The sequence below is a fragment of the Fukomys damarensis genome, unplaced genomic scaffold (genome assembly GCF_012274545.1).
Source record: "Fukomys damarensis isolate Sample0158 unplaced genomic scaffold, DMR_v1.0_HiC HiC_scaffold_22, whole genome shotgun sequence".
Classification (NCBI taxonomy): Eukaryota; Metazoa; Chordata; class Mammalia; order Rodentia; family Bathyergidae; genus Fukomys; species Fukomys damarensis.
The window spans coordinates 10,480,082-10,506,959 of NW_022900934.1; the positions used below are offsets into that span (position 1 = coordinate 10,480,082).

Sequence of the window (26,878 nt, forward strand, 5' to 3'; positions counted from 1 at the left end):
AAAAAAAAAAAAAAAAAAAAAAAGCATTGAAGAGTCATTTCTCCCCACTTAGATGGGCAGTTCAAAAGTTTAATATTTAACTTTGCTGTGAAGGCTGAGGGAACAGACACCCCAGAAATTTCTGGTAGGAATGATAATGGCATCAGCCTAAGGAGGAAAATTTGGCTACTCTCTGACCTGCCAATCCTACATTTAGAAGTTTATCCTGCATATATAACTCTACAAGTATGAAAAAAGAATGAAAAAGAATATTCACTGCAGCATCATTAGTAATAACAAAAAAGGAGAAACACGGCCAGGGATTTAGCTCAGTGGCACTGCATCCACCCCACAAGTGCAAAGTCCTGAGTTCAGGAGAGAGAGAGAGAGAGAGAGAGAGAGAGAGAGAGAGAGAGAGAGAGAGAGGGAGAGGGAGAAGGAGAGGAAGTGTCTAAACGCTAAATCCCTGAGAAACCAGATGAATAAAATGTGGTACTGCCATACAATGGAGTATTAAGAAGCTATTTTTAAAAAGAAACAAAAAGCCAGCACAGGGGCCCACTCCTATATTCCCAGCACTTGGAAGGCTGAGGCAGGAAGGTTGCCATGAATTTGAATCCAGCCTAGGCTATACAGTGAGTTCAAGGCCATCCTGAAAAATATAGCAAGATCCTGTCTCAAAAAATAAACAAACAAACAAAGAATAAAGGAGATATCTGTGCGTTTATATGGAATTATTTCTAGAATATACTGAAAGGGGGAAAAGCAAGGTGCAAACAGTAGTGTGTTTGTGCGTGTGTGCCCATGTGTGTGGGTTTGCGTGTGTGCACACCTATATGAGTTTGTTTGAAAAATGAAGCACAGGAGGAATAAACCAAAAGCTAATGAAAGTATTTGCGAGAGTGTACAGCTATGGTAGGGTGAGAAGGGCAGATGGGAGGAGATTTCTCTGAGTCCACCTTTTTAAAGTAGTTTTGCTTTTAAACCATGTAAACCAAATCAGGAGAGGTAGAAAGAAGCAAGCCCAAAAACTGAATACAAGTAGAAATAAATCGATCTAACTACACAGTAAATAAATAAGCTACTCCACAGAGAAAATAATTTATTCAGTAATTGATTTCAGAACCAAGTGTGGCGGTGCACTCCTGCAATCCCAGCACTCGGGGAGGCTGAAGAAAAAGGATCAAAAGTTAGAGCCCAGCCTGGGGAATTTAGAAACTTAGAGAGACCCTGCCTGTCTCAACAGCTTTTAAAACAAGCTAGAGATACAGATCAGCTGGAAGACCTTGGATTCAAACCCCAGTACCAACAAAAGAAAAAATTAATTTAGTTTACTTGAGCTAAGATTGCTTCTAACTTGGGGGGTAGAAAGCTAGGGTACACACGAGTGTGTACGTATTTATAGTTGCTAAACTCGACTTAGTAGATTTGTTGTCAATGGTGGTACAGGACAGGAATTGGGGAAGTGTTTTGTGTGTGTTGTACAACAGACTAAATGAGCAAAAATGTTCATTTTACTGGAAATAAAGATTCTCAATGTGGGAAAATAAAGATATAAATCAGGAATGGCAAGAGATGAGTAAGAATTATCCAATCTGAAGAATAGAGGGGAAAAGTGTCTAAAAATACTGCAGAAGACCTCAGGGACTAAGTGGGTGCTCAGCAACACGCAGGGGTGTGACTGTGAGTGCCTGATTGCCTGATGCAGGCATATCTCAGCTCTCCACCCAAAAGACCTAGAAGTAATGACACCTGGTATCAAGAAGTTATGCCCAGCCCCCAGGTCTCGCTTTCTAAATGCTAGATCCCCACTACAAGGAGAAAGATTCTCTCTGAAGCGACGCTGTGTGCTCAGAACCCAATGGAGCAAGTCACTGGGTCAAAGAAGCAACTTGCAGGGCTCCCACTGGCCAAATCTTGGGAAAGCATGGAGAAATCGTAAGACAGTAGAATGTTTAAAGGAGAGGAGAGGTTGGAAAGATGAAGCTTTTCTTTATGCAAGAGTACTGGCTAAGAAGCGGGGAATGAATCACAGAACTGGAAAATTGCTATCACCCATAAAACAACTGGTTCAGAAAGGGATGGGCAGAGGTTCTAAAAGGCTTGGGGAAAAGCTGTTGGAAACAGAGGAGGTACACAGCCTCACTTATTGGTTATAAGAGAGAAAAAGTCCCTTTAAGATGGAGCCGTGTGGCAGACACTGCCTTAAACATGAATGGATTGCTGGGCGTGGTGGCGCATGCCTGTAATCCCAGCACTTGGGAGGCTGAGGCAGGAGGATCGCTGTAAGTTCGAGACCAGCCTGGGCTATATAGTGAGGTCCAGGTCAGTCTCAATTACACAGTGAGAACTTGTCTCAAACAAACAAACAAACAAACAAATAATAAATGGATCACTAAAGCTAGATCATTACTAATCAATCAGTGTGCAAGGGGAAATCAAAAAGATCTTGTGGGCTACACTTGCCAAAAAGGAAATAACCAGACAAATCTAAAATTATTGGACATTCTAGAAGGGAACTGGTGGGTCCTTTAAAATGCCAATGCCATGAGAAATCGGCAAACAATTTAAAAATGGCAAGAGGAGGGAAGTGTGGGTTTCTAGATTGAATAACCCTAAGGGATGTAAAAATACAATGCAGCGGTGAACTTGGATTAGGTCCAGGGTCACGGGGGCAGAGATGCGGCTTCAAAGAAGTATAGTGAAATAATAGGGGAAATACGAATATGGGCTTCACATTAGATAAAAGTACTATATCAAAATCAATTTTGGGCTGGGGATTTAGCTCAGTGGTTCTGCCACCTGACTCTCAAGTGCAAGGTCCCAAGTTCAATCCCCATGTAGCAAAAAAAAAAAAAAGTTTAAATGTGATCACGGTACGTGGTTACGTAAGAGGAGGTCTTTGCTCTTAGGAGATGCAGGCTAATATATTTTATAGATAAAGGGTCATAATGTCTGCAATATACTCTCAAATATTTGGGGAAAAATGTCAAAAGATATTAAATGCCAAGAATTTGTGAATCTAAAGGAAGGCTGTAAGGGTAGTGTTATACTGTTTACCTTTTCAAGAGATTTGAAATGCTTCAAAATAAACGTTGAGGAAAGCGATGAATTGAACATGAAACTTGATCATCTATGAAGGTAAAAAAGGCTTCTCTCACTGCCAGGCATGAGCACTGTTGGAATAACAACAGGTAAGTCATTAATGGTTCTACCGCCAAAAACTGGTTACTCAGCAACATCAGTGGAAAATACCCCGTTAACTTACACTGGGGATTGGAGAAGGAGGAAAGAAAACAATTTATAACCCAAGCCCTGCAGACAAACCAAACTCCACTTGTCTCTACTCAGACACAAAGCGAAGAAACAGATGTTTGGTTTCTGTGAAGCCACTCATGGGAACTTCCCAAAGCCTGGTCCACGACTACCCACCCTCGCCCAGCTTCCTAAAACACACATGGCCCACAGGACACTTGGGACACTTGCCAAAGTTACCACAAAAACGCAATTTGTGTTTGTAAGCTATTCAAAGCGATCAAGGCACAGAGTAGAGAACAGCTGGCTACCACTCGGTATACAGGAAAACTTCTGTACACACAAAATATTTCTGGGAGCAATTAAAGATGCTAGTAATTTTTTCCCTGTGGAGCAAAACAAGTGTGTAAGGTGTGAGGCTTTCATCCTTTTGTTCTATTTCAATTCGTTCCGTGTGAACGTAGGAAATGGTGAGGAGTGTGTGGGTGGATGGATGCACGGATGGGCAGGTGGACAGACGGATGCAGAGGTGAATGGATGGGCAGGCGGATGAGAGGAGGCATTAGAAAGTGGGTCTGTGAATGGATGAGTAGACAGAAAAACGAGTCTACAGACAGCTCCCATCCCAAGCATTGGCCCCACACTGCCCTGCCTCCTCCACGCCCCAAGGGCAGGGATCCGCGGCTCCCAAGCTACTCGGGCTGATCTCCAAGTGCCGCTCCGGCCTCTAGCTTCCAAGAGGCAGCTTCTCTCCGCCCTGTCTTTCCTCTGATTCCGCAGGTCCTCCTCCTCCCCTCGCAGCTCCGAGACACTTCTGTCTCACTCACGGCCATCACATCCCTAAACCAAAGAGACTCTGTCCGCCAAACTCTAACACCCACCCACTTCATCTACGAGGGCAGAAGTGAGCTACAGCAAATCTGAACGGAAACCGCTCAGCCTCCAGCGCGGAGCAGCAGCCTACTCACAGCAAAGTCTTCTGCTGAGTCGCCAAGGCCCCGCGCTTCCCCGGGGACAGTCCGGTAACATCCTTTCCCCTGCTTTATGGCAAAGCGCTTTTCACAGCAATTTCTCTCACTTCGCCACGCCCAGGGCTTTCATCCCTCTGGCCTCTGTATGGGCAAAGCTCCGGCTGCTTTTATTTGCGCCCAAAGATAGGAAGCACTGTGCAAAAGATCGGGAACCTTCTCGTTTCTGCTGCCTGGCTGTGCCCGGGACGTGGATGTGAAAAGGAGTCATAGGCCAGCCCCTGCCCCCACCACAGGCTGTGAGGCCACAGAAGGCTGCTTAGAAATAGCAGCAAGGGCACCGTGGCTTCACCTTTTCAGACTGAAGCACAGGCGTGGGAGCCTGCCAGCACCCCGTACCGGGTGTGCCCACACCTGCCTACCGTGGCTGTGTGAGACTTGGCTTCTCACGGCTCCTTCCTGCCCGCTCCTCTAGCAAATCGCCTTTTTCCTAAAGGGAGCCCCACTTCCTGTCCAGCGGCAGTGAGTAGTTCACCTGGAGGTGCCCGTCTGGTCCTCAAAGTGAGACCAGCTCCGCGCAAGGCCCACGTGCAGCTCCCACCCAGAGCCCCGCGGTACCCGGCTGACACGGAACCACCTTGGGCCACGGCCCACTTTGGCGTTACGGCGTTACTGCCTCCCTCCCCGCCTCGGCTGGGACAGCAGCTGTCAACGCTCTCTCTGTGCTGGGATTGCAGGTGCGTGCCGCCACACCCAGCTCGCGTCCTGATTTTGGGAGGCCCGTGTCCGGTGTTCCGGGGAAGTCCAGGCTTGTGATACGGCACAAACCAGCAGAGCATTGCTGATCACACAGCTTCAGCTTTTCCCATACGAAGAGAAGGAGCCTGAAGGAAGAATATATTTCAGTTACCGTTTTCAGGCTTCTGGCTGGCAAGAGAGTTCCTTTACCTGCCAGCGTGGGGCTGAGTGCAGAGCGTTTTCCTCCACGCTGGTCATGAGGGAGGAGCAGCACTGCCCTCCCAAGGGGCCCTCGTTTGGGGCCACAGGCGGTGGCAGACCTGATCAGTGGCTGCCTGAGCTCAGTCTGCTGCCCTCCCCGGAAGACGGTGCGGGGGCCCTGACCCCGCCACACAGCCCCTCGGCCTCCTCACAAACTGCAGTGGAGGGAGGCTGAGGGCTGGGGGTTTCTGCCTCTGACTTTACTCCAACTCCTCCGAGCATTCCCAGGTCTCGGCCGCACGATCCAGCTGTCCTGGCCCCGTCTGGGCCTCACTGGCTGGGACGTAGACATTCGGAGCAGGAAGATGTGGGTTCCCTGACCCCCGTGTCACTGCCAGGACCCTTCAGCAGCTTCCCGCTGCCTCCCTCGATGGGGCCAGGGCCACAGCTCGCACTGACCGGAGAGACCGCTGTGACCAAGAGCTGCAGGGCGGCGGGAGCGAATGGTGCGGAGATGTGCGCTTCTCGGCCAGGGCCCAGCGCGTCCGAAGCGCCTGCAAGGGTTCCTGGCATCTCCACAGCGTTTCCCTGCCTCCGCCCCATTGCCAGCCACGGTGTGCTGGGGCAACTGTGTCGCTTCTAGACGTTTCTGCTCTCACCCAGGGCCATCTGTTCTCCCCTTCCGGGCAAATGCAGGCTCATGTTTGTCTCTCTTCTCTGGTCTCCTGTAACCAAATGTGTGTTTTTGCGCACACACACACACACACACACACACACACAGCAACCACGGGGCACCCGGTCCTTCTCACACAGCATGCTTTCTTCCCTGGCTGTGCTGTGCTTGCCAGCTTCTCTTGGCCTCTCTGCCTGCTCCTCTCTTCACCTGATTATCTCCTGGTCACCTGTAAATATTGGCCCAATGTCTCAGCGTAGTGGGCAGTCTCTAGGCGTCCCTGGAAGATCCCCCGCCCTGAGACTCACACCCTCCTGGAAACCCCTCCTCCAGAATGTGAGCTGGTAACAAATCAAGGACAGCAGAGGCCATGAGCTGCCCATTGGAAACCAGGCCACCAGACTTTGCCCATCCTGCTCACTGTCTGGCTCCAGCACACTTGGTCGGGTGGAGGGCAGCTGCCAGGGTGTGAGCTGTCCCACGGAGAGGCCTGTGAGACCCGGAGGAGGGCAGCCTCACACTGGTGGCCTGCAAGGAACAGAATTCTGCCAACAGCCACATGGGTGAGCTTGGAAATGGATCCCCCCTGGCAGAGACTCCCTGCGAGGGCCCAGCCTGCTGGCAGCCTGTGTAATAGCAGCGCTCAGCCAAGCCGTCATTCCCAGGAACCTTGAAATGACAATTCGTGTGGATTTAAGCCACTCTGTTTGGGTCACTTGTTACGCGGCAAGAGATGACTCATACAATCTGCTCCTTTAGAAAAATTGTCTGGATACGAACACTGACTAAGCACACAGACTCAGAGAGCAAGCACACGCTCACAGAAATCCACACTGGCTCGCACACACGTGTGAGCATCCTCTCAGATGACTTGGACTGAGAACGTGACACACTTTCTCCTTGCTGTGTTTCGCCTCCCAGGCTCCCCTACCTGGAGTCCTTGAGTTCAGACGCTGTGGCCCTGTCCACGTCGCTATGGAGTCTGGCACCTAGAGGTGTCGCTACATCTTCAATGAGAGTTACTCATCCCCGCCTCATACAAATGAGGATACGGTGCACCCCGCTTCTTGGGCTCCCTGTTTCTCTCTTCCTTTTTCACAAACAGAAAGATGGTTTCTACAGGATTCCTTTTCTATCAGCTGCCTCCACTGGTGACAAGAAATCCCTGACCCTTCTCTTCTGGAAACAGCCTGCAGTTGATTCACAGAGAGTAGCTGAACGAAGAATCCAGAACATTGCCGCACACCTGCTATGCACCAGGAGCCCCGGGACAGAGACTGGGCTTCTGGAGCCAGGGGACTGGGAACTAGGACCCCACTGTGGTTGCTCCACCAGCAAGAGCAGCAGAAGCAGGGAGGCTGCAACCCAACTGCTCGGCTTGGAACCAAGCACGTAGGACAAGCAGTTTAACCTCCCAAATCCATTTTCCTCTCCCATTAAATGTAAATAACCCTAGTGTGTGACTCACAGGGCCTTTGAGAGGATTCAGAAAGGCAACACACACCTGTAATCCCACCGCTATGGGAAGCTGAGGCAGGAGGATGGAGCGTTTGAGCCCAACCTGGACAACTTAGCAAATTAGCATCTCAAAAAAAAATTCAGTAAGGGTCGGCATGGAAGGCCTTGGTTTAGATCCCCAGCACTACAAAAAGAACAAAGAGCAACACACTTATGCCGGGGATTTAGCTCAGTGGTTCCACTGCCTGCCTTGCAAGTACAAGGACCCAAGTTCAATCCCTGGTACCAAAAACAAACAAAAAAAGCAACACACCTACAGCACCTCAAAGAGCGCTCAACAATCATGATAAACAACTCTGTAGCACTGATCACAAGGGAAGCCAAGTGGAATACAGTACTGGAGAGTAATATAAAAGAATGACGTGAGGAAAATGGCAGAGCAGCTCCCCAACAAGTTAAAATGAAATTAACCACATGATCCAGCAATCCCACTTGTGCGTGCGTGCCCAGAAGAAATGAAAGCAGCATTTCAAGAGCAATTTTCATGGCAGAATTATTCATAATAACCAGAAGGTAGAAACAAGCCAAGTGCCCACCAACAGATGAATGGGTAAGCAAAATGGGGCCCTTAGTACGGCACAATGAAATGCTGTTCAGCCCGAAAAAGGGAGGAGATGCTGACACCCCCTACATATGGATGAAACTCGAGGACACTATGGTAGAGCAGTCACAAAAAGACAGATGCCGTGGATTCCGCTGATCTGAGGTTCCTAGAGTAGTTGAGTTCATAGACAGGAGGGCAAAGGACAGGTACCAGAAGCAGGGGGCGGGGAGAGAGTGGGGTGCATTCATGTTTACTGGGCACAGTTGCAGTCTGGGACGATGACAGCCCTAGGGACGGATGGTGGTGATAGATGCACAGCCATGAGAATGTGCTTAATCCCACTGAATTGTACGGTTAAAATGATAAACTTTATGCCTGTTTCACCACCAGCAGCACAACAACAAAGAATGATCTGTGTCTGCCTGCGTTAACAGATGAATTTCCATAAAAGAGGAGGTTAGAGAAAATCTGTACAGCATGACACCATCTGGGGTTATAGATGATATCATATGCACATCAATTTGTTAACACAGTTTCAAAGTCCTGCGAATATGTGATGTGATTAAAAGATACAGTAAATGTTTAAATTTTTAAAAAAACATATTATAATAAAAGACACAGACAGTGCCATGAATCCCCCTCTAAATAGGCCTCCCTCTTCAAACACACTCATGCCATCCTTCCTGCCACTTTCTGGAGCAGGTCTGGAAGGGCTCTTTCATGAGTGTCATTAGTTGTGCTGTCATGGCTGCCTGTTGTCCTGAATCAACTCAACACGTTAGAGCAATTTCTGCAAATATGCATCAAGTCATCGTGGTGTGTCTTCGCGCACCTTATTCACCAGATCTATCTTTCTGCCTCTTCCCCAAAGTCAAAATGATCAAGGGAACAATCCTGTCCCATCTGATATGAGGCGGTGGATGGGGCTCAGCTGTGTTTGTCTCACGGACCATTTGCCTCTGGGACAACAGCAGTCCCCAGGCCTGTGTTTTCCTCTCCAGGAAAAGGAATTAATTCTTATCACTTTCCAGTCACTTCAGCCAGCCCAGGAGACCCTCTAATGGGACTTAATTGTGCTCACCTTGCCCTGCCCGACTCCATCTTCAGGTCCCTGCTTGCTGGCATGTGTGAGCAAGCCTGACGGTTCCACGTGGCTAAGTCCCTCTCAGCAGCGGCAGACTCAGAAGAACCAGCTCGGGCAGCACCGGCACAGTCACAGACATGGAGCACAAGAAAGATGGCTCACGTGCTGCCTGGGCTCCTGGGGTGTCTCCATGCCTCAGCCTCATCTCTGCCTCATTCCTAGCCTCATCCCAAGGTACTCTGAGGGAAGCCTGAGAGCCATCTGGAAAGAGCCACTGCAGAATCTTGAAAAATGTTGTCCTGCTATGGCAGCAAAGCAAGTGGGCTGTAGCATCAGACCCCAGGTGCCAGCCACGTCACCCTGCAGGGAATGCAGCAGTGCCCGCTTCACAGGCAGTTAGGATGGAGAAAGGAGCACACTAATCTAAAGTACCTAGAATGAGGCCGGATCTGGAATAAGCATCTCACGCACTATGCCCACCGCTGCTATCAAATTGAGACATTTGGGCGAAAAGTGTATCGATAAAGCAGCGGTTAACACTGCAGAGTGGTGTGAGCTAGTTTTCATTTATGAACTATTCAATCACAGTTGTTCAATCAACCACAAATGGGGGCGGGGTGGAGCAGGCCAGGGTGTCAACACGGTCACACTGGAGACCAGGTGACCACTCAGTGGCTTCTCTTGGGGAATTGCAGGCTTCAGCAGAACTGGGCATGTTCTCTCCTAGCAACCACTGCTGGGCAGAGGAGCAGCGTCCTTCAGCGCCACTCCTCCTGACAATGCCATGTCCTCTCTGGAGGTTTGTCGCTCCCCGCGACACCTCAGCCAGAGCTGTGGCTGGCTGCTCATGTTACCTGTATTTTCCCCATTGTCACTCCAGGGCCAAGCCTGAAATCATGACAAGATATGCAGGAATGTAAAAAGGAGCCGCCTGGACCTAGCTGAGAAACAGTCATATATACACAAGGATCACTGATCACTGCCGGGGAGGCAATGATGAGGTTCCCCAAAGCAGGACACAGGCAAGAGGTCCAGGTTGAGCTCAACCTTGAAGGATGGATACAAATGAGAGAAGGTTTTCCAGGAAGGGGAAATGCCAAAGGCAAGGAAAAAACCAGAAAGAGGGGCTGAGTCCTGGGAGCAATGTGTGTGTTCAGTCAGCAGCTGGATGCAAAACAGAGGAAAGAAAGTCAGAACCATATCGTAGAGAACCTTGGATGTAAACCTGAAACAAGAGGAAGACAAAGCTTCTATTTAGTCAGAAGGACCTGCCAGCATCCTGTAGGCTGCATTTCATCTAGGGTGAAAGGAACCATCAGGGACCAGTTGCAATAATTCAGACAAGTTCAGGGGAAAGTATCATCACCAGGGACATATAAACCCCAAATCCCAGGGAAATCTTCTAAGCCAAGACAGTTTGCCAAATCATCTAACAATGAATGGGAGGTGCAGACAGGACCACCCAGCCCTGACTCCAAGGGGAGGGAAATAAGCTGTCTGACTGCCACACATTCTGAAATCCAGCTGTCCACCACCTCAGCAGCTGCACCATTTTATATTCGCACCACAGCACACAGGGTTTCAGTTTTTCCACATTTGTACCCACACCTGTGGCTTTAGGTTTGTTCATTTTCACAGTAGCCATCTGTTAAGGCTTGTATCTAGATGCTCTCCCCAAGCCTCATGTGCTCATGAGGTGGGGCTTTTCAGAGCTAACTGTAGCTAGGGTGTGTGAATATGGCTTAAGGGAGTATAATTACTAAATTAGTCCACTGATTGGTTTAGCATAGTTCTGGATATGAATGGCACCGTCCAATAGGCTTGTATCCTGGGTGGGACAAAAGGGAAAGGGAGGCTTGCTGCTTCCTGCCTACCCTGCCGTGGACTGTTTCTCCTCTGCCACACCCCTTTGCCATGCGGCCCTACCTTATATTCAGCCAAGTATGGACTGAAATCTCTACAAAATGTGAGCTGAAGTAAATCTTTCTTCCTTCAACCTATGGGTGTCCAATATTTTGTCCCAGCCATGAGAAAGTAACTAAGACACCATCCTAATCGGTTTGAAGTAATATTTCATTTTGGTTCTGCTTTTTAGGTCTCTGGCAATTAGTAATCCTAAGCATTTCTTCATGCATTTGTTGGGTATTTGTATATCCTGGGAGAAACATCTGTTTAAGTTCTTGGCTTATTTTTAATCAGGTTCTGAGCTGTTATTGAACTGTAGGTAGTGTCCATATAGTCTAACTATTAACACTGTAACAGAGATATGACTTGCACATGTTTTCTTTCGTCCTGTAGGTTGCCTGATCCATTCACATCCTTAAGGACCATCCCACTCAAATGGTTTACATTGACCTTTCAGTCTCACCTGTATCCAATGCTGCTCTTTCCACATAGCCCTGACCTGAATTCTGCCCCACCTTACTTCATAGCCCTTTCCCCAAGATGACTGGCAGCAAGGCTGTTGATTCCTTTCTGAAAATCTTACTCCTACCCACCATAGTTTCAAATGACAATCATGAAATCATCCGCAGTTGATATATTTCCAAAAGCCTGCATAACTCAGACTTGGGTTTATTCAAGGGCAACTTATTATACGTATGTTCTTCAAATTGTATGTATGTTCTGGGCAGGGGTGGGAGAGGAATTTTTTGTCATTGATTTGAAGGGTGTTGGGGTTTTTTGCAAGAAATTTCAGCATAAAATGTGTTCTAGAACAAGAAAGAGAAACAGTTTATAACATTGGGCCCAAACAAGTTGGTTCAGTAATATTTGTTTTCCAGAAAACCCACAATCTAGAAATGTTAAGTAAATAGTCAGGTATGGCGGTGCATGCCTGTAATCCCAGTATTCTAGAAGGTTGAGGCAGGAGGATTGAGAGTTTGAGCCCAGCCTGAGCATTAGTGAGTCTCTGCTTCAAAATAAAAAATAAAAAGGGTTGTTGAGGAGGTAACTCAAGTTGAAGATCCTGGATTCATTCCCCAGTACTGCAAAACTAAGGAAATAACAACATCAAATGCAGAAAAAATTAATGTTCAAAGGCATTACTGGATTCCTATATTTATAGTAAAATACTCTAGACATTATAATAGAGAACTGTCCTATAAACTTAAGATGGAGAGGGAAAAATTGTTAACCAGAAATTTACACTATGTATCATATTTTCCACTAAGTATATAAATTATTGAGGAATAATTAAGTGTACTAATCATATTATTTATGTCTAACTTCTGTGTCAAGACCCATTACAGTATTTATGAATCTTAGGAGATTTAAAACTCTCAAAGTTTTTCACTTAATATTATTATTGCAGCTTTTGGTTGCAAGATTATTTTAGGTGGTATACAGTGAATATGCCATTTCAATTTAATGATAATAGAGTATCTTTGGCTGCATTTATGTCTTGCCTATTTTTATGCTGAGGAATAGTGGCTTTCATTTATGATATTGATACAAAGTTTCTTTTGAAATAAATTTATTTAACCAAAAAAAAAGTTGGATTTAAGAAAACGTTCAAGTCAATAATCGTACATGTACTGTAGTACTGAGTCTGCTGTCAGTGGCCTGACATTACAGAGAGGAGGAAAGCTAGGTAACTGGACTATGGGGTACTGACTGATGCTATCCCACGAGAAAAGGGCAGTGATACTCATCTCCAGCTGTTCCTCGTACTCATGCAGCTAACAGTGCTGCTGACGTCATTCTCTGATGCTGTATGTGGGATGGGACAGAGAAGGTGAGAAATCATGTTTCTGTTGATGAGGTGCTGCTGTCATTCTCTGATGCTGTATGTGGGATGGGACAGAGAAGGTGAGAAATCATGTTTCTGTTGATGAGACAGGGGATTGGGGCACAGGCAAAGAAGACAACGTGAAATTAATGATGCCAGGTAAAACTCTATAGTTCTAAATTTGAAGTATGAAACTGATTTATTTTATGCACATTTTCTACCTCTGTCTTCTGGAAAGACTTGGAAATGAAGATGGACCTAGTAGCTATGAGCACCCTTATGCCTAGGTTATGGTCCCTGAGTGTCACATCCTGGGGCACTTGGAGAAGTGACTGTTTCTGAGCCCAGAGTGGGACATGCACAAGAAGAATCTGGAATTTCTCCCCACAACAGAGATCAAAGAAGTCATCCACCAGGAAAGGGTCTTAGGGAAGGCGACTCTGAGCTGAAACACAAAGAATAGAAAAAAGTGATGAGATCTAGGGGACACTAAAAGTAGCTGCCTGTTCAAGGAAGGACAGTGGCTTAGTGTGGTGTCCAAGGCAAGGAAGAATCGAGCCCGGGCAGGTAGGCAGGAGCCCTGCCAGACACCTGGGAAGGAACCTTTTTTTTTTTTTTTTTTCAAAAAGCAGTAGGAGGCCACCGAAGGAGGGTGTGCTCTGGCTGGGTCCTCAAAAGAACCCTTCAGCTGCAGGGAGGAGAAGGGCTTCTATGAGGCAAGTACGACTGCAGGGAGCCCAGCTTAAAGGCTGCTACCTCCCTCCAGGCTGGACGCAATGGACAGTGGCCCAAGTCAGAGGAGGGCAGTGCGGAGGTGAGAAGGTGACTTCGAGATTTGTTTAGGAGGAAGAGCCAACGCGGCTGGCTGGATGTGAGGTCCATGGCAGCGGAAGAATTAAGGGGTGACTCCTAGGACTTCAGACTGATGACAACCAGGGCCAGGAAGAGGTGAGGAGGATAAAGCCAGCATAGCCTGGGGAAGGTGATGGGAGGGTCAGTGGCACTTGGTGATCTCCAAGGGGAGTTGCTGAAGCAAGAATGAGATGAACGAGTTTACAGCAAAAGAAAATCGGTGCTGGAGATGTAAATGTAGGATTCACCTGAGCGTAGATGGTATTCCTAAAACGTGGAGCTGAATCTGATTCCTGGGCGGAGCCCTGGGTGAGTCCAGTATTCAGAAGAAAGAGGGAGAGGAGGAGCCAGCCAAAGAGGCAGAGTAGGAGCAGTCAGGGAGCAAGTGTGAAGCCAGGAGAGTCTGTGGTGCCCAAGACGGAGAATGTGTTTCCAGGCCGTGACCGATTGCATCCGATGCTACTGGGAGCTGGAGTGGGAGTGAACAGGACTGGACCCAGCAGGGTGGAGACTGGCTTTGGTCCTCCTGAGCAGACTGGGCGAAGGTGTTCAAAGAACCATGAGGGAAGTGAGTGGAGACCCAGGAAAGTTCAATTCCACATAGGTTGCCGTCCAGAGAAGCAAAAAACCAGGGAGGGGAACGGTGGGGTAGAACCAGGTTTTGCCTTTTAATGTTGAAAGAAAAAAGTGAGAAAAAAAAAGAATATGGAGAGGAGATGAGAGTAGGAAAAAAATTAGGGGAAGGGGTGGCTGGAGCCCGGTGGCGGTGGCGGTCACAGATGCCCAGGTGCCGCTGTGAGAACGAAGGGGAGGAGACCGGGAAGGAGCGGCAGGAGATCACGGCTCTTGGGGAGAAAGGAAATGCGTAAACTGAGGGTGGACAGGGGCTGTGCGCGGCGCGCATTTCAAAAGACCTGGACACAGCGTGTTCTCCAGCCGCTGCCCAGCTTAGGCTCAGCAGTGGGTCCTGCAGAGAAGTCCACGGAGGCAGAGGACAGAGCTGGCAAATGCAAAGGAGCAGCTGGGACCGAGGAGTAGGAGTGGAGACTGGGCCTGCTGGGCACAGGCATCTCTTCCCCAGCTTGTCACACCCGAAACCGAGCTCACCGGTCACACTCACAGAAGCAGCGGGACTTGATTTCATTTCCCTTTGACCGTGACTGATTCAGCCAACTTGGCCCTTACACTGCTTTGAGCTGTGTCCCCTGAAAAGATGTGTTCCAGTTCCTGCAACTGTGACCTTACCTGGAAATAGGGTCTTTGTAGATGGAGCCAGGTTAAAAAGACGTCAGAGTGAAGCGGGGACGGGGTGCAAGCCCCAGAGTCCTTGTGTGAGGAACAAGAGGGGGTCACACATAGGAGGAAGGAGGAGGCTGCCGTAAGACAAGGGACACCAGGAATAGAAATAGCGAAGAAGGCTTCTGCCTGGGGACCTAGGAGGGTGTGCGCCTCGCTCACACCTTGACTTTGAACCTGTGACGTCTAGAACCAGATGTCTTTCTGTTGTTTTCTGCCACCCAGATTGTGGTGCTTTTTCCTGTAGCCTCAAGAAATTAACACAGCCTTCTAGTAATAGAGATCACATTCTTACTGTACTGAACATAACAAGGGTTGGGAGTACAAAGGATTTTACCATATGTCATCTATCTTACAGAAAGAAAAAGAAATCTACTCAAATCTCTAAATATGTTCCTTAATGCTTACTGTGCTCTGGGTAAATTACTTAATATTTAGTGCATTAACTTTCAAAACTGTTAATAGAAGACTGAGGCAGGAAGATCAGGAGTTCAAGCCCAGCCTGGGGCACCTTAGCAAGACCCTGTCTCAAAAATTGGGAATGTAGGGGCTGGGGATTTAGCTCAGTGGTGAAAAGCTCAAGGTCCTGAGTTCGGCGGCAGAAACACTGAGCCAAATCCCCAGCCCCTCCTTTTTTAATTTTTAAAGGAAGCTCTTGAAAATAAACAGGGAAGGTCCCAAGGGCAGCCAAGGATAAAGTTTATGCATAACAATGATACAAAAAGAAAACAGAAATGTCCAGACCCTCCATGCTGGAGGTGCTGCTGGAGAGGTGGCTTAACGGGGACATGGAGGGGGGCCAGGCAGCAGAGACCAGGGCCTTGGGTCCCAGGTGACATCAAGAGAGCACCAGGAGCCAAGCTCAGCTGCAGTCCTGAGCACTTCAGAGCCAGCTGCTTGGGATCCTCAAGGGCTACCCAGCAGAGTGACGCCCACTTAAAACCAGGGCTAGGTGGAGGTCTGAATGAACTGCTGTGCACCAGCCTTCTTTTCAACCTGCGGAGATCATTCAAGTTCTACCTCCTGACATCCAGAGGCAGAAGTCACAGGACCTGGACCTGCCTGTGACCACAGAGTGAGTGGCCAGGCCCCAGCCCGCTCCATGGAGCCTTTACCTGTATGAGCCTCTCTTTGTTTCCTCTTCTATAAAGGAAACAGGGCAATGCTTGGCCACCACCAGCCACGGCTGGCTCTTTCCCGAACCACTGTCAGCAGCATCTGTGCAGGAGAATCACTGAAGGGGGTGGCAAGGAAGATCAGAGATGACATGGCACAAAACAGAGGTGGCTCCTCTAGCGGGTCTCCTTTTCATTTGTGTATTGGTGGTGGTCTTAGGAATGGAACCCAGAGCTTCAGACATGCTTGGCAAGCCCTCTATGGCTGAGCTACACTCCCGGCCCTTTTCTAAAATTTTATTTTGAGACAGTACCTCACTAAGCTACCCAGGCTGGTCTCCAACTTGTGATCCTCCTGCCTCAGCATCCCAAGTAGCTGGGATCACAGGTGTGCACCGCCATACAAGCCAGAAGGTCTCTTCTTGAGGAAGAAATGGCAGGATCAAGTTCAAAAGGTAACCATTTACTCACCGATCCAGTCATTCTTCCGATGGATGTTTATGGAACATTTTCTATGTTCCAGGCACCATGCTGCACTGGAAATCCAGCTGCGAATAAAAGCGCTTAGATCTGAATGAGTCAGATAAGTACTGAAAGACACTTGTCAGAAGTGCTACAACGAACAGTTACTGAGATCGCTACTGTCAGGAACAGTGAATGAGCTGAGATTCCTCCTATGCGGGAACCGGCAAGTTGGCCTGACACAGTTTCCTGAAAGCTGGCAGGAGACACAGGACCCCTGGCTCAGAGACAAAGGAGAGTTTATGACTCAAGACAACAGCAGGAGCCACAGCAACGACATTTTCTTGCACCAGCTTTCCAAGCCCCAGTTCCCACAGGACGGTGACAAGGTGTGCAGTGAACTAGGGGCATTTAGGAGAGACCTTGAGCTCAGGAAACTCAAATCTTCTTTGTGGGAAGGGGGGAATGCCACATAAAATGTATCATCTTACAAGGAAGGATGAAATTCCGTCATTTGCAGGGAAATGAACGGAACTGAAAATCATCCTGTTGAGCCAGACTCAGAAGGACAAGGACCACACATTCTCTCTAATACACGAAATTAAAATGAGATGACGTGAGAGTAGACGGGAGGTTAGTATTGGACAAGGGGAGGGGAGTGGGAGGGAGGGAGGGAGGGATGTGGCCAAATCCCCTCCCCAAAACAGCGAAATCAGAGGGAGGGCGGATCAAGGGGGTGGGCAAGAGAAAATGATCAAAGTATGTTATGCACATGTACAAATCTGCCAAAATGAAATCCATTAATCTTTATGACTAATAAGAAAATGAAAAACGCAAAGAGGCAATAAATGATTCTAAAAGAAAATTCACCATCTTAACCACTTCTAAGTGTTGAGGACATTCTTGCCGCTGTATACGAGATCTCCAGAATGTTCTCATCTTGTATAACCCAAACCCCACAGCCACTGAGCAGTAACTCCCTCTCCCCTCCCCTACCACTGACAACCACCATTCTGCTCTCCCTCCCTATGAATTTAACTCTGACCAGATTCAGATCTAAAATGTCCCCTAAAGGCTCCTGTACTCATAGGTGGGACGTGTAGGACACACTGTACTGCTGGGTAGATTCATCTACTGATGACTTCATAGCTGAACATGCTAGTAGGTGATGGGCCCTGATCGGACGTGGCCACTGGGGACATGACCAGGAAGGGTGTGTTCTTGTCCCTGCCTCCTCCCTTCTCTCTGCTTCCTGAATGCCAGGCCATGAGCAGCTTTCCCCAGCCAGGGCCTTCTACCACGTAGTCTCTGCCTTGCAGGTTTCTGCATGGAGTCAGCTGGCCGTGGGCTGAACCCACCAAAACTGTGAGACAAAAATAAACCTCGCCTCCTTGAAGCTGGGGTCGTCAGCTATTTTGTCCCAGTAATGGGAAAATGACTGAGACAACGGACCCAGGTATCTCTCATATAAGTAGAATTCACAGTTCTTGACTTTTTGTGTCTTGTTTACTTCACTTAGTGCGATATCTTCAAGGTTTGTCTATCTGTACAATATGTCAAGATTTTCTTCCTTTGTAAAGCTGAACGATATTCAAAAACTGATTGTTTATAATGGATAAAAAAGATGATGGCTTCTTGCTCTGGAAAGACACATATTTCAGCCTTCCAAGGACATTCACCCTAAAGATGTCCTCTAAGAACAAAACAGGTAGCAGCTTTGCTTGTGCGGACACATGAGACACCCATGGAGAATCATCTCCTAACAACCGTCTATCAAAACAGGATTCATTCCTCCACCCATCCGTGTGTTCAACACATGATACGAGTCTGCACACAGCGCTACAAATGACAGTGGGTCTTGCCCTTGCACTGGTTGCCTTGGCAAGCTGTCTGCTGCCAAACCCACAGACACTTGACCCCAGGACAGGGAGTTAGGGTAACACTGTGCCGGAGGACTTGTGATGTTTTACCAAGCAAGTCCACTCCTAGGAGTTCACCAAGCAAAATGAGTGTGTGTGTGTGTGTGTGTGTGTGTCTACGAAAAGACTTGTACACCGGCACTGTGAGGGCAAGTGCAGGAGATATCAAGTCGGAGTTCAATCTAGGCAATTTAGCAACTTGGTCTAAGAAAAATTTTTAAAGGGCTCAATGCAAAGGCCCTGGATTGATCCCTAGTAACGCAAAAAAATAAAATAAAATACAAGTTCACTGCAGCTCTATCCACAGTAGCCCGAAACTAGAAGTAACCCAGGTACCCACCAACAGGTGAATGGACACAAAAGTATGGCCGATCCCTCCGATGGACACAACTCAGCAGAGAAAGCAGGGCCACAGGTACACGTGAGTAATGAGTGGCGAGCTTCAAACCTCGTGCTGAGCAAAACAAGCCAGACACCATAGAGCACATTCGGTGTACTTCCATCACATGACGTGTGAAGAAGAGACAAAGCTGAACTGCAGAGAAAGAAACGAGCCGTGGCTGCCCATCAAGAGGGAAGAGAATGCTTGATGGGAGGAGGAGGAGGGAACTTTCTAGGGTGACAGGAATGTTCCCTGCCGGGGCAGGTGCCTGTGTTACACAGGCACATACATTTGGCAAGACTGATGGGACCGCTCACTTACAATCTGCGCACTTCACCATGTAGAAACTATGCCATGTTAAAATTATTTTTTAAGATCACAGGCACTGGAATCCAGAAGGCTGTCCCCTAGACTTTTCAACCATGGATTCTCCTTGCAGAAGCCATTTAGAGAAGAACCAGACTTAACGGGACTTCCGGTTTCTGCAGGTCCAGCTTAGTCTGCAAGGCATAGCAAGACATCAGGGTGCAGAAATGATTCTAAAGGCACCGGTCGATGCAGGGCCAGGCATTCACTGTGGGAGCACTTCTTGGAGTGGATTTTTTCCCCCACAAATAAAATCTTACCTAAAGCAGGTGAAAGTGACCCCCGCCCGCCGCATTTAAATCTCCACTGCCTGCTGAAAAGCCTTCTCATGTAAGAGTGCCCTGAAGCCCCTGAGTTCCGCCTGGCTGGGTCACCCCTTCCTTCTGTACAGAGTTAGTGAGGACCCCCGCGTTCTGGGTTCTTGAAAGAAATCAGTGAATAAGACAGACAAAGCCCTATGGCCATCACAGGGTCTGATGAGAGCTCTGAAGACAAGAAAATGAAGCATGTGACAGCCTCTGTGCCTGTCACTCAGGGGCTTGGGGGTGCTTTTGACATCTGGGTCTGAGGCAGCCTCTCTGAGGAGGGAACATTTGATCTAAGACTGGAAGGGAAAGAGAGGGCTCCCCGTGCGGGGCTGGTGGGAGAGCATTCTAAGTGGCTGGTGTGGAGGGAAGGGGTGTGAGGCTGATATAAAAGGGTGTCCTGCCTCTGCCCGTCATTTGCTGTGTAATTCCACCACGTCCCCGACCCTCTCTGAGCCTCCTTTCATTATCCGAATATAACACTCGGTCTGACAACACAGTCTGCAGGAGTTGTCCCAACTAGGACCTTCAGGAGCCTTTGACAAGACCATTGCAAAGCATAGGCCATGCTTTCTCAAGGTTTTGGGACCCAAAGGACAACCACCAGATAGTGCCCTCGTGGCAAAACAAAACTGCGTTTCTGGCCAGAGAAGATGAAGGCTGAAGCTCCCAGGCTCCAACAGCTTTGCTGCTGCCAGATGAAGATGCTCTGCTTTCCTCTGACTGCAGGATAAAAACAAGGTGGCAAACGCCCAGCGCGCTCCCCTCCATGGCTGGCGGCTGCCGGCAGCCCTGCGCTGGCTGCAGCCTCGGAAATAAATGGTCCCGTCAGCTGCTGAGGACGGTGAGCTCAGGATTTCGGATGAAAATGAAATAAGAGGGAACGGAGCCCAGAAGCAATGCAAAGTAACAGCAAGGGGACTCAAAATCTTCCACTGCAGCAAGACAGACGCTCAGAGCGCGCACGGAGGCGCTGACCTCGGATCTGGGGACACAGAATGAGCTCATGCCTGGGGCCAGCTGGGGCCCTGGGCTCCCAGGACCCGTGCAGTCTGCCAGGCATGGCTCTGGCCGGCAGGCCCACTGCTTTCCGTCCTGCCCACCCCAGCCTGTCCTCCCCTGGCTGGAGACTCATGCGTGTCTCGGGATCAGGCAACGCCAACAACAGACCTGTGGGCGCTGCCTGCACCCTGTGCCAGGGAAAGACAGCCTCCACCTGATGTGCTCCTCCCCACAGCAAGGGTCAGTGCAGCCCCAGGGACTGAGGTGGAGCAGAGGGGCAGGGCCACCTTAATTCGGGGGAGGGGGAAGACAGGGACAGAGCCCATCCTGCCATCCAGCCCAGGCCTTGGGTCATTCTGCCCTTTTGTCCTTGCAGCTTCCTGTTTCCCAGCTTCCCGGCCTTGAATTTACCTGTATCTCAGTTCCCACGTCCTGAAGAGGGGAAATCATTGTACTCACCATGTGGGGTTATTGTCGACTTAAAACATAAAAACCTTCAAACAGTATCAGCTGCATAGCAAGTGCTCTCAGCACATTAGATTTTTTTCGTTTTTGTTTTTGAAAGCCAGGTTAAGGCCCAGACTGGCCTTAACCTCACGGACTCAAGGGATCCGCCTGCCTCAGCCTCCTGAGTAGCAGAAGTGGACCACTGCATCCAGCTTAGATAATTTTTATTTTTCTGAATGTGTTATTTTATACCCACATAAAGACATTTCCCTATATATATATATAGGTAAGGCCATAGGATACCAGCCAAGTTCAATCACCCATCTGAGTTCATGGATGCTGTTTCTGCAGACTGGATTCATAGCAAAACCCTTCTGCCTGAACTTCCTTTCCTCCCACCCACCCCAAAATCCTTGGCATTCATACTTTCCATGCCCGCCCTCTCCTTGAGCCATACTAAACATCTGCTGGTGCATACAGCACTTGGATGTGCTGTCTCTCCTCTTGAGAAATCAGAAACTGAGGTTACAATCTCAGGTGCCTGGAAGGGTCCAGCAGTTAAGCAAGTGTGTGAAGGGAGCCGCGGCTGTCACTAAGGAGTGGTGGGGATTGCGGCAAACTGGAGAGCCAAGCCATCTCTAAAAGAAGAAATGCTAGCTGCTCCAGCAATTTCTGCCAGGCAGGAACACAGGCTCAGATTGCTGCCTCTTCTAAGTTTTCAAAGGAAGCCAGAGATCCAGATTTTTTTTTAATGTGAAAAATCAGGATTTTAAAAATATTGGCACATAAGTCATTATTTTTAAAATATGAAAAGCCTAGCAAGGTAATTTGTGTCTTAATCCATTTTCTGTGGCTAAAAACACAATGCCACCGATTGGGTATGTTTTAAAGAGAAGATTTGTTTAGGCTCACAGTTCCGGTCCTGGTTCTGGGGCTGCATCCGGCCAGGAGCTTCTGGTTGCAGAGTCCCAGGGTGGCACAGGGCGTCACCTGTTGAGACAGAGAGGAGATATGTGTGCTCAGGACGGACTCAGTCTCCTCAGCGTCCTGGGCAGCTGAAATCACAGGCATAAACTACTGTGCCAGGCTTCTCTCACCCATTTTATAAAGCCACCAGGGTTCAGTCCTGGGGTTTCCGCCCCCACGACATCATCTGCACCTAATCACCACCCAAAGGCTCCAGCGCCAAACACCATATCTGCATTAAGCATCTCCATACCCCCTGGGAGGCTCACATTTCAACCTGGATTTCCAGGAGGGACCAGTCACATCTAACCATAGCGGTCTGTTCCCACCTCTCAGCTGAGAGAATTGGGCGGCCCCTGCCCCGGTTCTGTAGGAGTTCCAAGATAGGTCATCTCCCTGCAAGGACGGGGTCTCCTGGCCAGGCCGAAGCACTGAGGAACCCCGTGCAAATCTTAATTAAGCACCAGGTGAGGCCTTTGGTTCTTGATGGCTCAAGAGGAGAGGAAAGAGTCCCTGAGGGCTGGAGCAGGGGCTTCCCATGAGCCTTGAGGGTTGTCAGGACCAATCATGAGGGAACAGAGGAGGGAGAGGGAGCCAGAAGGGAGAGCTTTAGCGCCCAGCCTGGCTCCGTGACTGCAGCACTCTCTGAAGAAGGATGGTCAGGAAGGTGGGCAGGTGCCCCCTCAGGACTGGTGGTATCTGGACACTGCAGGAATGGGCACTGGGCAGGCCTCTCCTCCCCTCAAACTCCTCTGCCCAAGTAGAGTGCCCTCAGCCCTGGCATCTTCTCCAGGAGAGCAAGTCGGTCCCTCCAGGGCTGGAAACCCATCTTTCCTATGTTCGTCTTTGCACAGTGCTTAGCACAGCAAAGGCCCTTAAAGGATGTCTGTCAAATAAACCCGTGAATGAAACCAAGACCAAGAAGCCAGACGTCCAAGAACAGGGTGCCATACCCCATCTCCAAAACGGAATTTCCCCCAGAACAGGCACAGATGTGCGTTGCACACAGCAGCCATGGAGACTCTGCCACTCTCCTGGGGTAGCAGGGACAGGGTGGTGAGTGACATCCCACAAAGGCAGGGTGGGGACAGTCACAGTTTTGATGGAGCTCCTGGATCACCACAGAATTGGAGTCTGGTGTCCCCCTTCCCTGGACAGGCAGGCTCCTCCCCGGGCTGAGAGGCTCAGAGAGCAAGGGCCTTTAGTCTAATGGCACATGCTGGACCCAGTCCAGGTCTCCTGAATCCCAGTCGGGGTTTGGAGCCAGGGTGAGGCAGGTGTGATGTAACCGTCACAGGGTGGGGGCCGGGGATTTAGCTCAGTGGTTCCGCCACCTGCCTCACAAGCACAAGGACCGGAGTTTGATCCCTGGGGGCTGAGAGGCTCAGAGAGCAAGGGCCTTTAGTCTAATGGCACATGCTGGACCCAGTCCAGGTCTCCTGAATCCCAGTCGGGGTTTGGAGCCAGGGTGAGGCAGGTGTGATGTAACCGTCACAGGGTGGGGGCCGGGGATTTAGCTCAGTGGTTCCGCCACCTGCCTCACAAGCACAAGGACCGGAGTTTGATCCCTGGGAATGGCTTGTGTTTAGAAGTCCCCCCAAAGCCTCTTGCTTTCTCAGAGGTGGCTGAAACAAGAGTGTGTGAGGGATTCACAGTGGGGCTAGGCCTGAGGGCACTAGGATTAAGGGCATGAGTGCTACCCCCACCCAAGTAGTCCAAATAAGATAAAAGGGGCCGAGAGACACTGTTAAACCCCTTGTTGCTTCTGCTACCTTGTCTGCCCGCCATGTTGTTTCTCCTCTGTGATGCCTGTTTGCCAACCCTGCCGTGGAGCCAGCCCATTACGGACTGAAACCTCTGTAGACCCCTTTGACTTTGGGTGTTGGGTATTTTGTCTCAACAACAAGAAAAGTAACTAAGATACATTTTGACACATTTTTAAAAGTCAAAATGAGTACCAAAATATGCATGATGAGTAAAATGTCAGATTTTTAAAAATTAAATAAAATCACACCCTTGCATGCTTCAACCTCACCCACTGTACCCGGATTCCAGCCTGGACCAGGGGTTCTGAGGTGACAATGAAGGGAACCCAGGGTCACGCGGAAATCCACAGGAAGGTGACTCCCCAGAGAGGGCTAGGGTTGGGCGTGAGAGCCACAGAGAGGGGAGAGAGCACTGTGGCTTAGAGCAAGGAGATGTCCCTGTCCCCTTCTCATGGAGACCTGAGTCAGAGACCAAACTGCACCCCAGTGAGACCCCTGCCAAGACAGCGACTCTGAACAAGGACAACCCCAGCCTTGCACCCCTTCCGGAGGATCCCCAACCCGGATCAAGTCTAAGCCTTTCCATCTCAAGGGGAGTAGATTAAAGCAATGCAGACAGCTGTGAATAACCCTTCCCGCCACGGAAAAACAATCCAGGTTGTTCTGACTTGCTGACAGCTGGTTATGGATGGGGAGGAAAACACATTCATAAACCGCTGACAGTAACTCCCTTTTAAGGCCTGTCCTGGGGCCAGTGACGCCCATCTCTGCCTGGTCCCTGCGTCCACAGCAGCTTGCTTCTCCGTGGTGAGCTTGGGCTGTGGGGTCAGATGGTCTGGGGTCAGCTCCTTTCCAGCTGTGCCATCTACCAGGTGGCCCTAGGCAATTTGCCAAGATGACAAGGCACCAGCTGTGCCTTCCAGAGCCCTGGTGGCAATTTAAACATGATGAAAGCAGAAGGACAAACCACAGGGACAGGCAACAGGGTGCCAGGACCCAGTACCACCCCATTACTTGGGTAAAGGGTGCTGGCCAGATTGCCCAGGATTTTAAAAGAAAAAGAAATGTATGTGAAAATTCCAGATGTTTAAAGATTGGCGACTCATATTACTTTTTTTTTTTTAATCTGACCCAGTGGAGACAAATAAAACAAGTCTGTGGGCCAGAGCCCACCATGAACAGCATGTGTGCCTCTGATGGCTACAGATCACCAGTGGCCACCTAGCACCCAGGAGGTGCTCAGCAAGCATCAGAAGACCCTGTCTTTGCAGAGCGCTGCCAGGCGTGCTCAACACCCATTCGCACAACGCAGCTTGGGAAGGGATGCTCCCCAGGAGGAGAACGGAGATAAGCTGAGAGCTGGAAATCTGCAAGGCTCTAAGAAGAAGGAGGAACTGCAGAGGGAATTCCTTAAAAGGATTTAGAAGGATTTTATTGGATGTCGTTTAGCACAGTCACGGATAAGATCGGGCAGCAGCGGAACTGGAGCGCAGTGTGGCATGCAGATGAAGGGCGGGAGGGAGGCAGTGTCCTCGCTGAGGGTCTCCACAGCGGCTGGTCTCCTGTCTGCAGGTCAGGCCAACATCTGACTCGGGGGCGTGGTGTCCTGCTAGGCCCAGTCCCCAGGGACAGCTCCTCTCTAGAGAGGGCCATGAGGTCTTGGGTCCTACACAACAGGCAGCTGCTTGAGTCCTTCATTGGATCTACATGGGCTCTGCAGTCAGACCCAAACGGGCTGGAGCTCAAGTCTCAGTATCGGGGATTCTCAAAGCATGATCCCCAGATCCACAGCATTAGCACCACCAAAGAACCTGCCAGAAGGGATCCACTCCAGACCCACCGAGTCAGACACTCTGAGGGTGAAAACAAGCCTTCCTCAGGGAACTCAGGTGCACAAGGTTTGGAGAACCTCCGCTCACACGCTAGTCCTGCGATCTTCTGTGTGGACTGTAACCTGATTCTACGAGATGATCAACTCTAACCCACGGGATTCCTCCATCAGGGAAAAGGGCTTCTCCAGATGTGCCTAGCCTGTGAAGCTGCTGGCCAAGGGCAGGCCGCCCAGTCTTGCCCTGCTCTGGAGCTTGATAATCAGCAGGGAGACAGATAATGAGCAAGTAAGCTTCTGTTAGGGGTCTGATGCAGAAGAACAAGCGGTGACCCAGGGCCACGCTGCCAAAGCCCACACAGCCCGTGGGGCCCCGGGCCCAACACTCCTAGCTGCCTCCACTGTTACTCCACCACACTTCTCTCTCCTGATTCCAGGCCACTGCATGGCTGTTCTGTCCACCTAGCAAGGTCTCTTTCCAGATCTGCCAAAGATGAGCTCCTGCTCCTTGCTCAGGGCTCAGTGTCACCGTCACTCCTCAGTGGTCCCTCTCCTTCTGTCTAGTCACTCTGCTGGCACTCTGCACCTTTCCTTTGCTCTGCTCCTGCCTGGTCTGCCCACAGACTGCAGCCGGGCATTTGCCCGTGTTTCCCGGCCCTGCCTCCCCTCAGCTGAAGAGGAGCTTTTGGGGGCTGTCCGCGTCTGTCCGCGTCTGTCACTGCACCGCCACCAGTGTTTGCTGAATGAATGAATGAATGCACAACCCAAGGTCTCCCGCCCTTTCTCTCTCTCCCAAACAGAGCAGAAACCCACAAGCCTCTCCACCCTAGCAGGCGTTGCTGGTTCTCTGACGATAGTAGAGTCAGAACGAAAGGAAAGAAGGGTGCCATACAGGGACCCTAAAAGCTGGTTCAGCAGGGGCACCCTCTCCTCTCCACGGATGAGGACCCTGTGACCCCAGGAGCCAGTGACGGCTTGCATTTCCAGGGGTATAAGTGTCTGGGGCACTTGGACCTGGACAAAAGGGTACCTGGTATGACACATGCTGATCCTGAGAAGGTGCCACCAAGCGTGTGACCACCCCGGCCTGTCGTGGCACCAGTGGCCAACAGCAATGGTGCTCTTGAAGCTGGGGGACGAAGGTGTCATTGGATATCAGCATTTGTAGCCCCACTTCCCCAGGTCCTTAGGACACTCCCTGGCAGACCTCCAAAGAAAGGTACCAGTCCAGTCGAGGAACAAGAGGTCCCCAGGATGTGGAGACGTCCCTGTATGGCCTTAGGGCAGCGGAAGGTGGAGACGTTAAGCCGTGCATGCAGACCCTGGGGCAGTGGCGCCAGGGGCCCTTGATCACCGGCTCACTTGGACCTAGGGAGTCAGCGCGTGACTAGGCGCGCCGGCCCGGGAGGTTGTGCAGCCCGGGGCAGCGGAGCACAGGGACCTGCGAGGCCAGTGCGACAGGCGCAGGGCTGCGGCACGCGG

At 49.8% G+C, this 26,878-nt stretch overlaps 1 long non-coding RNA gene across 3 annotated transcripts in view; it reads right to left on the reverse strand.

Moving 5' to 3' along the window:
* The window catches only part of LOC104858105, a 25,459-nt gene extending 17,949 nt beyond the window's left edge, over window positions 1–7,510 (reverse strand). For all 3 annotated transcript variants that reach the window (XR_002025161.1, XR_779051.1, XR_002025160.1), the window contains exons 1-2: window positions 4,203–7,510; window positions 3,040–3,155 (exon numbers count right to left, since the gene is read on the reverse strand). This is a non-coding gene — a long non-coding RNA (uncharacterized LOC104858105). The remainder of the gene's footprint in view (window positions 1–3,039; window positions 3,156–4,202) is intronic.
* Window positions 7,511–26,878: the final 19,368 nt, after the last annotated feature.